At 36.6% G+C, this 17,060-nt stretch overlaps 1 pseudogene; it reads left to right on the forward strand.

The window, feature by feature from the left end:
* Positions 1-5,834, forward strand: part of LOC120071988 — a 29,746-nt pseudogene extending 23,912 nt beyond the window's left edge.
* The last annotated feature ends 11,226 nt before the right edge of the window (positions 5,835-17,060 follow it).

Raw genomic sequence — 17,060 nt, forward strand, 5'->3', positions numbered from 1 at the left:
TAGAATTAATTAAGAGAAGGAAAAAAGAGAACGACACCGAAATATACTGGTTCGTCTCAAACTCAGGACTACGTCCAGTCTTTTGCAACTGCAGGTTCTACTATGTGAAGATTGTAATGGTTCCAAAACTCGCATAAAAAATTTCTCCTAAATAGCTCAACACGAACTATTTGATCCCAATACTACAACCCGGTATCTTGGGATTAACAACAAAAAGAAACACCTAAATCCCAAAAGAAAAAAAAAATACTCTCTGTATTTTAATTTTCCCATTGTTGAACACGAACTGCACAAAAATTGTGCTTTTATCGCTTCAAAGCTGTTGTTCTGCTTGGTCAATCACACACTCTGCCCCAATCATCAACTTAATGCGTGAATAATATATATATATACACACCATCAATGTGGAGTTTTGTCTCCACAATCCCAACATTCTCCCACTTGGAGACAAAACGACAGTTTTGCCTCCCATTGCATCAAAATTCATCATCTTGACAAACTCCAAGACTCAATTCTTACTACAATTGTTATCTCTGATCTTCTTGGCAAACTTCAAGGTTCAACAAAAAAACTTGTAAAATCAACAAAGTAACAAAACTGGGAACCCATCAAAAAATAACTGTAGCTCATCAATGCTTGCCCCGAGGTATGAACAAGCTATGTGGAACTATCCCCCATACATAAAAAACAGTCACGTACTCCCCATTCAGCTAAGTGATATCAATTAACATCTTCTCCAATCTTGAAAATTTGTTCTTGAAGAAGACATATTCTACAAGTGGTTTGACTATTTCCTTCAAACCTGTTGCCAAGTTGGAGACTTTATCTTTGATCTTAGCAACTACTTTGGCCTTTTACTTTGATGCTCTTATTCGATTTTGCGACTTCATCAATTCATTCGATTGTCTGACAACTGGGGATTCGTGATAGCCATCAACTTTCTCTCTCGGGCTTCCCAATTGCTTCTGAACTTATGGACCTCGATCTGACTGGTCAAAACTAGCTATCATTGTTACTGGCTCAACTATACCTTTACACATATTATCTGTAGCTTTATCTGGTATCCACCGTCTCTCTGATCATTTTACAACACTAAATCGACATCTCTATAATGTAGAATTTCTACAGCCAATTGCCTCTACCTGGGATCCTAACATGAGTTTACATTGGTGATTGCCAAACTCACACACGTAAACCTTATCATCCAATTTGCCAATAGAGATGAGATTTATCTTCATCCTAGGCACAAACCTAACATGTTGTAGTATTAACTTTTCTCCACACTACGTCTTCAGATTAATATTCCTAATCCTAACAATTTTGGAAACTCTACCATCCTCATCCTCACTAGACCATGATATCCTGACGTGAAATGTGTGAATAGACTCCTATCTAAAGCTATATGTATGGAAGTTGCACTATCAATTGTCCATTCAAATGAATGGCTACTATTTTGTGTGTTACTCTCAATACAGGCATAAGCATCACTAATTATTTCTTCATCAATTTCAACCATATTTATCGTTACTTCTTCAGTTTCAACTTGTTTTGCCTCCTGGTTTCTTTTTTGGTCCTCTTCTAGTTTCCTACACTAATTTTTAAAGTGACATTTCTTTCCACAATAATTATCTCTATATTCCTATTCTTCTACATTTTATGACTGCTACTCGACCCATCATTTTCAGAATCTCTACTACCTTTACCTTTCATCACTGCTAAAGTTGAACCTAAAATGTCACACCCTACCCTGAGCCCACCTCTTGAGCCTAGGGAGAGGCATGAGGGACTGCAGATACCACCCTTTTGTAATACCTATTGCCCATCTCTACCTTACTACACTCAATAAACTTTAAGTTAAAGAGATAAACAACAACTGATTGAGTAGGCCTATTTTATTACAACAATGTAATGTCTATACAACTCCAAGACTTAACTACAAAGTTTAAATCAACAACTCTTAAAATCTTGGAAGTGTGATTGTGGCTTGTGGCAGACCTTGACCTTAGCAGCACTCTGGAAGCACTCTGGAACTCCTCACCTTTCGCTACCTGGGATGAAAAATATGAAATAAAAGAATGACCTTTACAAAGCTCAGTGAGTGGTAAGCAACTTCTAGAGTCTATTTCAACTCATAAATAAAAAGCATATCATATATATACAAGGTTGGTACTCAAATCTCAGCTTTGAATGAGTCTGGTCTCAACTTCCCAACTTCACTGTCAGATAACATCTCCTCTTCTTGGATCTTCATGACCAACGCATAATCTTACTCCCAACACGCGGTCTCCTTTAAATCCACCTTCTAACACTCTTCCTTGTATTATTTGAAGAGGATTTGGCTTATAAATGGAAGAGACATCTTGTGGTGGTATTTATAGGTTGAAAGAAATGATCCTTCTCATCTTTTAAAGCCTCCAACACATGACACCTCCTACTCTTGAAGTGTTTGTACCATGTTTTGCCACCACTTATTTCCTTTTCCATTCACCTACTCTTATGCCACTCACCTGCTTGAGTTGTCTTCCTCATTCATAAGACTTCCTTTGCATGAAACTTTATTCGTCCAGCTTCTACTAACTCAAGTTCAATCACATCTCAGTATAGCCATTTGTCCGAGTGAGCTCATCAGCCTTGCGTAACGCAAGCCTCAGCACCGCTCCATCATTTAGTCCATCGTGCAGCTTTTGCACTTCATCGCTTAGCTGTATCGTCTACTGAATCTCTCGCTATAACCAATCATCTAGTGTCTACATCCATCGCATAGCAGTAACGCCCGATCGTGTAGCTCAATCGTTTAGTAAACGATCTCGCGCATAGCCCATCGATTAGCTATCGCGCCCATCGTTTAGTTCTATCGTGTAGCACCAACGCCTTATCGTCTAACGCATCCGCTCATCGCATAGCATCATCGCCCAACACCTGCATCTATTGTTTAACACCCATCGTTTAGTATTCTGCCTATCTTGTAGTGCTCACGCTCATCGTTTAGCGCCATCATGTAGTTTATCGCTTAACGTCAGCGCATCGTCTAGCTTTCTAAGCTCATTGTCTAGTGCCCGCTCAACGCTTAACACTATTGTATAGTGCTATTGCATAGCGCTATCGTTTAGCTTTCACGCTTATCGTCAAACGCCCGCACTGATCATGTAGTGCTTAATGCCTATCATATAGCCCGATCGTCTAGCGCATCACTTCCCATCGTTTAACGCTATGCGCATCTTCACAATTGTCTAGCGTCCGCACTAACCATGTAGTGCTTAACGCCTATCATATAGCCCGATACCTACCTCATCGCATAGCGTCACTCATTTGTTACACGATCGTCTTCCTAGCGCCTTACGTTTAACATCTCGCTCTCTCCACTCTCGCTCACGCATTCCCAACGCATGAACAACTTAGGCAATGCCTCTTGCCAATGCATTAGCCAATCATGCGTCCAACCTTACAAACGCATGGTTTCATTCTTCTTCAGCCTCATCTTATGCGTTAACACCAAACACGTGGTTTCTTTACACTTAGCCAAATTCCACTAGTAAAGGCTTATCTCCAAACTACTTAAGGAAAATCTATTCAACACTTAGAAATTTCCTTCTCTTCAACATAGGATTTAACTCATACTTAGTTAATTCCCTTAATTACCTGCTTAAGTAGGGAAATTGAGATACGGGTTTCACATACAACATATTCTTTACTACTGTCCTTTCTATGAATTTCTTCAGATATAGCTAAATCACAAATCCTAGAAAACTTTAAAGTGTTATCCTCAATTGAATTAGACACTGTAATTGGTCTTTCAACTATCTGGTAAAGACATTAACAATTGAATAGCATAAATCTCATCAGTAAATTCTATCTTAATAGATTTTAACTAATTAATTAAAGTGGTAATCGCAATAATATAGGAATTAACAAAAGCATCATCAGCCATTTGCATGTTGAAATATTTCTTAAGAAGATAAGCTTTACTATTGGCAGATGGTTTCTCATACCTATTTGTAAGCGCTTCCATCAACTTCACTACATTAGCTAGTCTCATCGACTACAAGACTAGCAACATTCATTGACAAACACATCCTGATGATTGTAACTACTTTTTCATTCAGGTTCTCACAATCATCATCTGAAATCTCTTTCGGTCTCTCCTTTAATGTCTTATGCAATTTCTTGTAAGTTAAAAAATCCTTAACATGCATCTTTCAATACCCAAAAATCTTTCCATCAAATTTCATGATTCCCTCGAAACCTCTTGACTCTGATAATTCCATGACTCATGAACCAAAAAAATCTTTGATATCGCTTGTTAGAAATTTATACTTAGATATAAATAAAATGCGAAAACTAAATTATATCTAGAATTCCCACTTCCACAAGTTAGAGCCAAAAAAAAAATTAACAATCATAAAATAGAAATAATTAAGAGAAGGAAAAAAAGAACAACACCGAAAATATATTGGTTCACCCCAAACTCAGGACTACGTCCCGTCTTCTGCAACTGTAGGTTCTACTACAATGAAGATTGCAATGGTTCCAAAACTCGCACCACAAATTTCTCCCAAATAGCCTAATACGAACTATTTGATTCTAGTACCACAATCTGGTATCTTGGGATTTACAACAAAAAGAAACTTCCAAAGCCCAAAAGAAAAAATATACTCTTTGTATTTAAATTTTCCCACAACCGCACACGGACAGCACAAGAATTGTGCTTTTGTTGCTTCAAAGTTGTTCTATTTGGCCAATCACACACTCTACCCCAATCATCAACTTAATGCGTGAAATATATATATATATATATATATATATATGTATGTATGTATGTATGTATGTATGTATGTATATGTATGTATGTATGTATGTATGTATGTATGGGGCAAAAAAAATTAATGTAACCTAAATCAATTTGGGCATTGGCCATTATTGTTCAAACTTTAAATTTACCATGCAACTTCAAGTTGGAGAAGGGGAAAAATAATGTCGTCAAACATGTGACATTATTTTGCGTCAAACAAAAAGAAAATATATATATCCATCAATGTGGAGTTTTGTCTCACAATCCAACAAAATGGAGATTGTAAAATGCGTACTGCTCGGAGCAAGGGACCTCTGGGTGGCTTGGGGTGATACCTCTTACTATTGGATATGGGAACACCATTCTGATTCGAGGTTTCAAAGTCTGACATTTCTGCAAATCATATTCTCAATCTTTTTTTCCCTTCCTGTTCTCATTCTTTACCTTTTTAATGTGGATTGAGGAATCAGGTTTGCAGATGTAGCTGTGCTCAGTGTGTGGTGGCTTGAAATACGTGGAAGAGTAAATTGTAGAATGTTGTCTCCTAAAACAACTTATGCAGTTTATTTTGTGTTCGACATGATGCAACATAGCTACTATGGGTTCGATATTCATCCTGCTAATGCCATAATGGGGATTTTGGCACTGAAAAGCACCAGAGAAGTGTTTGTTTGGATCCTTATAATTTGAACAACACCGGCAACACCGCAGTGCACAGCTTAGCCACAGGACATATCCGGGCTAGAACAACTGCATGAGAGACATGGTGGTTGGTTTGGAATTGAACTGGGAGAGTTTGAAAGTGGTGATGGAGATGATGAAGTTGAAACGACTTTTATGGAGGTGAAGGCTTTTCTGCTAAGGTTGGCCTTGTTGTTGAGGGTATTGAGATTAGGCCTAAATCCAGCCGTCCTGTTGTTTACAGATGACTTTATGGAAACAAATGGTATTGCTATTACCACCATGAAAGTAACAAAATACCTTGCTTTGTATATCGACAGGTTTTAAGAAAACTAGACAAATTTCTATAGGATTGTTACTATGTTAATTTATGGGGATGTGAGAGTGGAGATTTTAATGTTGATAAAGTAGAAATGTTTTGGCTATTTTATTATAAATTTTTTTTTTAGGTTAAACTACATATCTTTTTCTCTATGATTCTAAAATTCTTAGTTTAGTTTTAATCGTCAACTTCAATTTAATTTGATTTATATATATGGTTTTAAAATTCCTTCAATTGTGTTGCAGACTTGCAGTTATATCTACTTTAATAATTATAAGTGATTTTTCGTTAACTTTCAGCTTTTTATCTAATAGATCCTTGAATGTTAAAAAGTAATTTCTAATAAGTTTTAAACTTTTCAACTTTTTGTCTAATAAGTACTTCACTTTTGGTTTAAAAAGTTTTTGTGTGTTCAATAGGTCTTAAAAGTAAAGTCTTACTTAATATATATAAGTTTGAAAGGAAAAAAGAACATGTACTCTTTTTTTTTTTTTACATGCATTTAATCGGGAAAATATTCTTTCATGTCAATAAAAACAGTCATTGACAGAAGTGGTTGAAGCTCCCTCGGTAGATTTTTTATTTGAATGTATGAAATTCATATTATATATCTTTTAAAAAAGCACTGAATTTTAAAATTTAATTACTAATTATATGTTGTTCAGTTCTAAGTTTCTAACAGCTCAAGAAACTTTCCTGAGCAATTTCTAACTAATGACCAAATGAGACTGTAAAGACAATTAAAGGAAAAATGAATGGCAACTTGCAAGACGTTTCTATCAATCATCCGTGCAAAATGATTATCACACAATGAAATAAATGATTATCAATTATTTCATTATTTTGCTTATAAAGTTGCTTGGTGTCACAATCATACTTGAGATAGTAGATTGTGACTCCACTAGTGTAAACAATAGAGTGACAATATGCAAGTATCGACACGTCAGGCAAATACAAAGGGTCGAGAGAAGTGCTATGATACAATCAAGGAGGATGAAGTATCATTCAACAACACGCCAAAATAAGTGGCAAGTATGTTAAGTTGAACAATAAGCATGAAGAGGAAGCATCAATGTCATTAATGGTGTCAATGACAAACTTAGTGGGTGTCACATGGGGCTCTAAGCCATGACCTCGGAAGTTGCGGTTTCGTCAAGAGTTTTGACAAGCAATGCTTGAATTAGATGTATATTGATGAGATATGCAATCACGTTAGATTTCGTGTCAATCGAAGTTCAGATAATCATTCATGCTGGAGAGTGACTCTTTGCCAATTCCATATACAAGGGTGCCATAAGAGAAGAGGTTCTGAATGTACTATAAGGGAGATGTAAAACCTCCAAGCCTTGAAGCATATGATAGGTAGGTGAACCATATCAAGTGGACATATAGCACACTAATGAGCTGACTTTAGGTTAGCCAAGACATATGTCCAAGGTGTCGTGGCAAGCAGGTTGGCACATGACAAGCTAACTAGAGGTTAATGCAAAACATGGCACGACGTGGGCAGGTGACCCATGCCATGTACTTGAGGTTATCACGTATAGTTGGTATGCACAGATGGCTCACACAAGAGTTCCAAAGCATGCGCTCATCAGGGCAAGTAGGTAGGTGTACACGAGATTTACAGGAGCTTAGAAGCATGTACGCGGCAACGTACTTAACAACGAGAGACACTGAGTGCCTGCAACACTAGGCAGATGCACGGTGTGTCATAGGTGCATGATACAACGTTGGGCACAGGTGCAATGCCGACAACATGTACATGATATTTGCGGGTGGTGCAACCTTAGGCCATGTGCATAAAGGGCAAAAACTGCCTCTTTGGAATTGATCCCCTGACAGAAGTCATGGTGTTTAGCTATCCACCACTCCTAGGTCTCATAAACTAAGTAAGTTATCCCATGGCACATGTGAGCTGGCACATGTGTGTCATGATGTAGGCGAAGGTTTCAAGAAAAGTGTCTTGGGAATCTTCCATAAAGAACGGGATCTCATGGATAGTGTCGGGTGGCACAAGTGTGCTGACATGATGTTGCACTCTTCCCCTTGGCTAGAGGTTTCGGTATAGCTATAAGCTAACACTAGGTATAAAATTTGGACTCATCATAAACACGAGAGGGTTCATGCCTCGATATATCTAGATGGATGGATTTTTGGAAATTCCTAAGTTAGAAGGTTGCCCATGCGTTGGTTCTCAATAAGCATGTCCAAGTAGGAGAGAGAAAGTTCTTGACCACCTGACACTCAAGGTGGCATCATGAAGCATTGGTGCGGCTTAATAGTTCTAGTTGGCTCGATACTCACCCGAGTTGTTTAGATAAGCATTGTAATGACTGGATAAAGCATAGTAAGCATTGAAATAGGTCAGTAGTGTTGGAATGTATATCCTAAAACCTCGTATTTAATAAATTATTTGAAATAATGGTTTATTATTTTATATATGCAATTATTCATTAAGGAAAGATTCAACATTATTTTATGTAACTTGAATAGTTTATGGTAGACATATAGGTGGATCATGTTCAAGTATTAACCTATAATGGTCTGTAGTATATGAATAAGGTTGGGTGCCTTATCATGGTCACACTACGGATATGGTCCACTTTATAATTGTTACAAGAGTTGTAAGTGTTACAAACGATTTAATCCAAGTCGTTCATATGGAAGCATGCAAGTGGAGGTATTCTATACAAAGAGTTCATATAAGATCGGACCGCAATATGATTAATCTCTCTTTATAACACCATCGACTGAAGAGATTAACATTTCATAGAATGACCATAGGTAACTCAATCTCAATCCTGAGTGAGTTATGAACTTCTTACTATAGTTCTTTGATTTGTATTGATGAGAGTGGCCTGAGTCGCCGACTCAATAAGCCTGTTATTTTGAGGATTTGTCTTAGTAGGAAATTGAAAAACATAGTTTCATAAGATGTAATTCACTCATTCCCGTCTTTAGGGTAAGTAGATGAATTTCTCCCTTAAGTGATAACTCTAGGTCTTGAACAATGAGGCCTCCATCTCTCATTAGCCTGAGAGGGTTTTGTTTATAGTATGACCAAAAAGAGGTTGTTCATTAATGGATCAGTAGGACTTAAGGATTAAGAGTGAACTATAGGGGTATTTAACCCAATTGTAGTTACAAGCAATTCGTGAAGGATTGACTTACCAATAAATGGCTATATCCATGGATACAGAAATATTCTAGTGCGAAAGTGCGACTGTGAATCTTTAGTACGTGACCCACAATTAAATAATGTTGATTAATTTAATTATAAAGTTTAATTAATTAATCTCGTATCATTGGAGTTTCTAATTTGTAGGGCCATTAGGTATCCTTGCTAGCTCACTAAAGATAAAACAAGGAATATTTAGTTTTGGAAGAATTTGAATTGTTCTAATTATAGTAAATGGTTATTCTACAAATTAATTATTGTTTAGCTAAAGTTTATGGAATTTTTCATCGAAATTACTTGTGACTTTTGAGAAATTATTATGAATCTCCAATGATTGTTTATGCACTTTTAAGTAACATCAAATCTTTAGGGAGATTATGACTTTTAGAGTTGTTTTAAGTATGTCCCATGAGTATTTTAAGTGTCGATGGAGAAAATGTTTAAGTTTGTGAAATAATGCTTTGTTGAAATGCCTTGAATTTGTTTGCTGGAGCTTCCAACAACCTAGTACGGGGGTCTCGCTGAGCCAGGGTACAGGGGCGACGCGCCCTGATCGGGGTTCGCCCCTGAAACCTATTCAGATTTTATATTCAACATATTTATTTATTTGCAGTTATTTACGATTTTGACCCTAGGGTTTAGAGCAGTGCGATATATAAATTCTCCAACCTAGAGGCGTCGTTCTTGATGTAATTCTAAAAACATTCTTTCTAAATAATATTGTTCTCCCTCTACCCATGGACGTAGTTAACACACTGTTAGTGAACCACGTATATCTGTGTGTCGATCTTCCCTACTTTACATTCTTTTTTGTGTTCTTTAATTGTCGATTTCACAACAAACTGGTATCAAAGCCTTGTTAGGGTTTTTTCGAATTTCCGCATTTGTTCGAAAATTGAAGATGTCTGTCGTGAACGTAAAGATCGACAAATTTACCGGAGGAACAGTTTTGGTTTATGGCAGATCAAGACGCGATCCCTACTAAAGCAGCAGGGGCTATGGGCGCCACTGACGGGTAAGTCAAAGAAAGTTGCCGTGGATGACGAAGAGTGACAGACTCTTGAGAAGAAGGCTCATTCGACGATCATGCTATGTTTGGCTGATGACGTCATCATCGAGGTCGCAGATGAAGAAACTGTCGCTGGTCTTTGGTTGAAGTTGGAGAGTATTTACATGATGAAATCTTTAACCAAGAAGTTGTTTCTAAAGAAACGTTTGTATCATTTACGTATGCAGGAAGGTACGTCTCTACGAGACCATCTTGATCAATTAAATAAAATTTTATTAGATCTGCGTAATGTAGAGGTTCAGGTTGATGATGAGGATGCTGCCCTAATTCTATTGACATCTTTGCCGCCGTCTTATAAGACTTTCGTTGACTCGTATATTTGAGGGAAAGAAACTTTGACCTTAGAAGATACAAAGTCCACGTTGCTTATGAGAGAGAACCATCAGAATGCAAGAAATTTAGTTACAGAAAGTCATGCATCTAGGTTAGCTACTACAAGAAGCAAAGGACATAGGAATTCTGGTAAGCAGAAGTCGAATCAGAATAAAAGGTCTTCAAAATCAAAGGGTTCTAGATCAGATGATATTTATAACTATTGTAAAGAAAATGAGCATTGGAAAACCGAATGTCCTAAGATAAAAAGGAATCAGGAAAAGAAGAAAAAGAGTAACAAAAGGGAAGCATCCGCCTCTGTTGCACAAGTTGAGATTGATTCTGAAGAAGTCAAGATCGATTCTGAAAGAGATCTAGCTTTAATTGTGAATGAACAGCCACATTCTGATGATGTGTGGGTTCTTGATTTTGGGACATCTTATCATATGTGCCTAAATAGAGAGTGGTTCTCAACCTATCAGCAAATAGATGGAGAGAATGTTAGCATGGCTAACGGTGCTGTATGCAAGATAGTTAGAATCGACTCAGTCAAGATACGAACACATAATGGTGCCTTCTACACTTTAAAGGAGGTTAGGCATGTTCCACTAATGAAGAAGAGTTTGATATCCTTTAATGTACTTGATAGCAAGGGTTACATTTTTGAAGGTAAAGGTGGAGCAATGTATGTCTATAAGGGTTCTGAGGTAGTTCTGAAAGGCATAAAACGTGGAACACTGTATTTTCTATTAGGTTCCATAATAACAGGTTATGCTGCTATTGTATCGTCAGTCGTTCACAAGGATGATATGACTAAGTTATGGCATATGAGACTTGGTCATATGAGTGAAAAAGGGATGCAAATTCTGTCAAAAAACGATCTTCTTTGTGGGCATAAGGTGCAGGATTTTGAATTTTGTGAATATTGTGTATTTCGGAAGCTTCATCGCAGCAAGTTTCCAAGAGGTGTTCATCGTACAAAAGGAACACTTGATTATATTCATTCAGACTGTTGGGGACTTTCCAAAGTTGAATCTATTGAAGGCAGTACATATTTTTTGTCTATAATTGATGATTACTCAAGAATGACTTGGGTGTTTATGATGAAACATAAAAGTGGAGCCTTCAAGAATTTCAAGCAGTGGAAGATATTGATTGAAAATCAAACTAGGAAGAAGATCAAAAGGCTGTGAACTGATAATGGTCTAGAATTCTGTCGATATGAATTTAATGAGTTCTGTAAAGTTGAGGTTGTTCACCATCATACTGTTAGGAATACTCCACAGCAAAATGGGGTTGCAGAACGTATGAATCAAACGTTGTTGGAGAGAGCAAGATGCATGCTCTCTAATGCAGGGTTGGCTAGAAAGTTTTGGGCAGAAGCAGTGAATACATCAAGTTATCTGATCAATCGTGGACCTCACACAGCTATTGATTGTAAAACACCTTACGAGGTGTGGTCTAGTAAGCCTGCAGATTATTCTTTATTAAAAGTTTTTGGTTGTACTGTCTACTATCATGTTAATGAGGGTAAATTAGAACCAAGAGCTAAAAAGGGTGGGGATAGAGTTAAGAGATATAGAATTTGGTCACCTTCTGAGAATAGAGTCATACTTAGTAGGATTGTGATATTTGATGAAAATTCCATGCTTAACTCAAATGTAAAGCCTTTTGTGACGTGATGTGGGAGAAAGTAATAGTGTTGATAAACAGGTGAAGATGCAATTCACGTCAGCTGTGAATGAATTACAACATCAATGTAGAGAAGATCAACACGTTACTACAGAAACTGATGTGCAACCAGAAATTAATGTGCCTAGAACGTCAGAAGTTAATTTGCCTGAGAATTCTAGATCACGAGTAGATCAACCAAGTATAGCTCGTGATAGAACTAGAAGAGTTGGTGTTGGACCTCCTGTGAGGTATGGTTTTGAAGATATGGTTACTTTTGCATTGCAGGTTGCTGAAAAGGTGGATCCTCATGAGCCATCCACCTATAGAGAAGTTGTGTCATGTGGTGAGTCTGCTAAATGGCTTGCTGCTATGGGGGATGAGATGGAATCTTTTGACAAAAATCAGACTTGGGAGTTAGTTAAACAACCAAGGGAGAGAAAAATTGTCACTTGTAAATGGGTCTTCAAAAAAAATGAGGGAATATCACCTTCAGAGGGCATTAAATATAAAGCTCGAGTTGTTGCTAAAGGGTTCACACAAAAGGAAGAAGTTGATTATAATGAGATCTTCTCACCAGTAGTCAGACATACTTCTATAAGGGTGTTACAAGCTATAGTAGTACATCAGAATTTGGAACTTGAACAACTAGATGTGAAGACAGCTTTCTTACATGGAGAGTTGGAGGAAGAGATTTATATGACCCAACCAGATGGGTTCCAGTGTCCAGGTAAAGAAGATTATGTTTGCAAGTTGAAGAAATCTTTGTATGGGTTAAAGCAGTCTCCAAGGCAGTGGTACAAATGATTTGACAGCTATATGATTAGACTTGGCTATAACAGAAGTCCATATGATTGTTGTTATATCACAACAAAGCTGATGATGGTTCGATGATTTATCTACTTTTATATGTAGATGATATGCTCATAGCTGCAAAGTCCAAGTCTGATATTCTGAAATTGAAGAATCTTCTCAGTGCTGAGTTTGATATGAAGGATTTGGGTGCTACTCAGAAAATTCTAGGTATGGAGATTTATAGGGACAGAGGTAAGAATAAGCTCTTCTTGTCACAGAAAGGATATATTCAGAAAATATTGTCCAGATTTTGTATGTCATCAGCTAAGCCTATAGATACTCCTAGTGCTGTAAATGCTTGTTTGACATCTGAGTTTTCACCATAGTCTGAAGCTGAGAAGGAGTACATGTCTCGAGTTCCTTATGCTAGTGTAGTAGGAAGTTTGATGTATGCTATGGTTTGTACTAGTCCTGATCTTGCCCATGTTGTTAGTGTTGTCAGCAGGTTCATGGGTCAACCTGGAAAGTAGCATTGGCAAGCCGTTACGAGGATTTTTCGTTACCTTAGAAGTACATCTGATGTTGGTCTTGTTTATGGGAATTGCACAGAGTGTTTGGTGACTGGTTATTCTGATTCTGACTATGTTGGAGATCTTGATAGTAGAAGGTCTATAACTGGCTATGTGTTCACTCTGGGTGGTTCTGTTGTTAGTTGGAAACCTTACAACCTACAGTTACTTTGTCTACTACTGAAGCAGAGTATATGGCCTTGACAGAAGCTGCTAAAGAGGGAATATGGCTTAAGAGGTTAGTTGGTGATCTTGGTTTACATCATGATCAAGTTGTTGTATATTGTGATAGTTTGAGTGCAATAAGCCTAGCCAAGGATCAAGTTCATCATGAGAGAACTAAGCACATAGATGTAAGATATTACTTCTTAAGAGGTGAGCAGAGAGTTAAAGTGATGAAAATTAGTACTGTTGATAACCCTGCTGATATGTTCACCAAACTGGTTCCACAAGGCAAGTTCCAACATTGTTTGGACTTGCTGAATGTTTTAAATTGTTAGTGGTCTCCTTTGTGGGATACTTTGAGGCATGAGGGAGAAGTCTGGGTACGTCTGGCGATATTGATTTATGTTGCATTTGATACATCTGTTATCTGGGAGAGAATTCAAGTCAAGGTGGAGATTTGTTGAAATGCCTTGAATCTGTTTGCTTCGAACAACCTAGTACGGGGGTCTCGCTGAGCCAGAGTATAGGGGCGGCATGCCCTGGTGGGGGTTCGCCCCCGAAACCTATTCAAATTTTATATTCAGCATATTTATTTATTTGCAATTATTTACGATTTTGACCCTAGGGTTTAGAACAGTGTGATATATAAACTCTCTAACCTAAAGGCGTCGTTCTTGATGTAATTCTGAAAACATTCTCTCGAAATAATATTGTTCTCCCTCTGCCCATGGACGTAGCTAACACACTGTTAGTGAACCACGTATATCTATGTGTCGATCTCCCCTACTCTACGTTCCTTTTTGTGTTCTTTAATTGTCGATTTCACAACTAGCTTTAAGATGATACTATTTTCCATATAAATTGAGATTGATAAGAAAGTTTTGGTTGATAATAATCAATGGATTACTATGAGAAAGGAAGTTCTAAAAATTGATGACAATTATGAGTTTTTAGCTGAAATGGGTTTTCAAACCACTAGATCTATGTGCTCATAGTGATTATCCACATACTATGTAAGTGTGTCTCCATAGTATACTAGTGTGCCTAGGCCGCAGGGAATGTAGGGGAATGTCGGGGCCCCATTAGATGCCGAATTTGGATTCCAAATCCTGGACCTTAAGCATTACATTACTGGAGCACCCAAGTCATAGAGGATGCAGAGGAATTTCGGGGCCATTAACTGCTAAATCTGAATTCCAAATCTTGAACTTGAGGCATTATAGATGTTATAGATTGTCCTATGTGCACGTATAACATGGATTACTCTATTGTGCGTGAAAGAATTGAATCCCGTATAGAAGCGCGTGAATGTTGGTGCCACTATTTTTTAAATCGTATGGAATTCGAGAAAATCAGAGAAATAAATATGCATAGATGCAGTATAGGATAAGCATACATTTTAACTAGTATTAAGCATGCTAAGTATAAGAAAAACATAAAATAGAAAGACAGAGAAACCCACCCTTGAAGATTGTCTTCTTGGTATTTCTTTTGCAAGCACTCCTTCCACGTACAAAATCGATGGGACACTACCATTAGTATCTTCCCCGCTATTCTCTGGCAAGGAACGGATGATGGGATCCATGATATTGTGAAAGATTGGGAAGAAATAAGAAAATTTCTCGCAAAAAACTTTTTTTTTTTAAGTTCTTGGAATTTCTTCAAAGAATATGAGAGTTTTTTTTAGAATACCAAAATACATGTATCTTTTCTCTACAATCCACGCCCAATTCAGAGAGAAAAATGTATTTTAACTGGAGGAGGAGTCCTCACACACATATTAGATAATTCCCCATGTGAGTTATCTTGTTTAAATTATTTATTTAATTTTATATATATTAAATTTAATTTAATATATAATTAATTAATTAATTATCACATATTTAATTAAATTTATATTTGATTCCTATTAAAATATGTTTCTTTCTCGTACCCTATAGTTTTAATATGAATCTCATTCATATTAATTAATATTTGAATCTCATTAAAAAATAATATTCTCTCATATTATATACAAATTATTATTATCTCATATTATATAGTTTAATTTGAATCTCATTTAAAATAAATTATATTATAATATATTTATATACGTTATATTAATTGCATCATATACAATTAATCCCTTAATTAATTTGAACATTTCAAATTATTTCAAAAACAAATGTTCCTCATTATTACCCTCAATGAGCTTGCAGGGGACCTAATAGACTCGCAGATTAGAAGCTCCAATGATCTGAGATTAACTAATTAAACTCTTCAATCATGTTAATTAATATTCATTATCTATGACTAAAGACCCACAATTTCACTCTACGTGAACCTTCACGAATTGCTCGTAATTACAGTTGGGTCATATTATCGTTCTACCCCTATAATACCTCTTACTCTTTAAGTATCATTGATCCCTCTAATGAACAATCAGTTTATAGTCCAACCATAAACTAAACTCCTCTCGAGCCAATGAAAGGGTGAGACCTCATTGCTTAACACTTGGAATCAGCACTTAAAGAAGCAATTCATCTACTTACCCTAAAGACGGGAAGGAGTGAACTCCATCTTGTGTAACTATGTTTCCAGTTCCCTACTCGAACAAATCTCTAAAATAGTAGGTTATTGAGTCGGCGATTCGGGTCACTCTCACCCATACAAATCAAAGAATTGTCCTCACAGACAGGAGTCCATAACTCACTCAAGATTGAGGTCGAGTTACTTATGATCATCATATGAAATGTTAATCTCTTCAATCAATAGTGTCATAAAGAGAGATTAATCATTTCGTAGTTTGGTCTTATACAAACTCTTTGTATAGGATACCCTCATTCGCATATCTTCACATGAACAATTTGGATTAGATCGTTTGTAATACTTGCAACTCTTGTAATATTTACAAAGTGAGTCATATTCGTAGTATCACTAGGATAAGACACTCAACTTTATCTATATACTACAAACTATTTAAGTTATTACTTGAACATGATTCGCTTGTATGCCTACCGCATACTATTCAAGCTACATAAAATAACCTTGGATCTTAGTTTATTGGATTGAGTTAACGCAATCTAAATGTCAAATAAAAGAACTCCTTATTTTATTAAATAAATAGTTTGTCTATATAATTTAAAAACAACAAGAACCAAGAGATTTAGAACACAAACCCCAACAGTGCGTTAGAAATTACTCTACCAAAACAGACAGAGATTTGGTAAGTCTAGTAATGAATTTATTGTAGCTTGATTGTGTGTGTATGTGTGTGTATATATATATATATGTTTTTTTTAGTTATGGTTATTGCATACCCTTACGCTGTTATATTCATGCCAAGTATTAAGTTCATAGTGTTACGCTAAGCTTAATCTCCATTTCTAAAGAAAAGAAAAAAGTGGGTTTCCCTAAAAGTTGTTTCTTAAATTAACTTATTACTCATTCGGCTTTTAAGGTGACCCTTTCTTCCTAATTTCCTTTCACTAAGTAGCAATTGAGTTTCCAGCCAACCTATCGAGATT

This window comes from Benincasa hispida, chromosome 2 (genome assembly GCF_009727055.1).
Source record: "Benincasa hispida cultivar B227 chromosome 2, ASM972705v1, whole genome shotgun sequence".
Classification (NCBI taxonomy): Eukaryota; Viridiplantae; Streptophyta; class Magnoliopsida; order Cucurbitales; family Cucurbitaceae; genus Benincasa; species Benincasa hispida.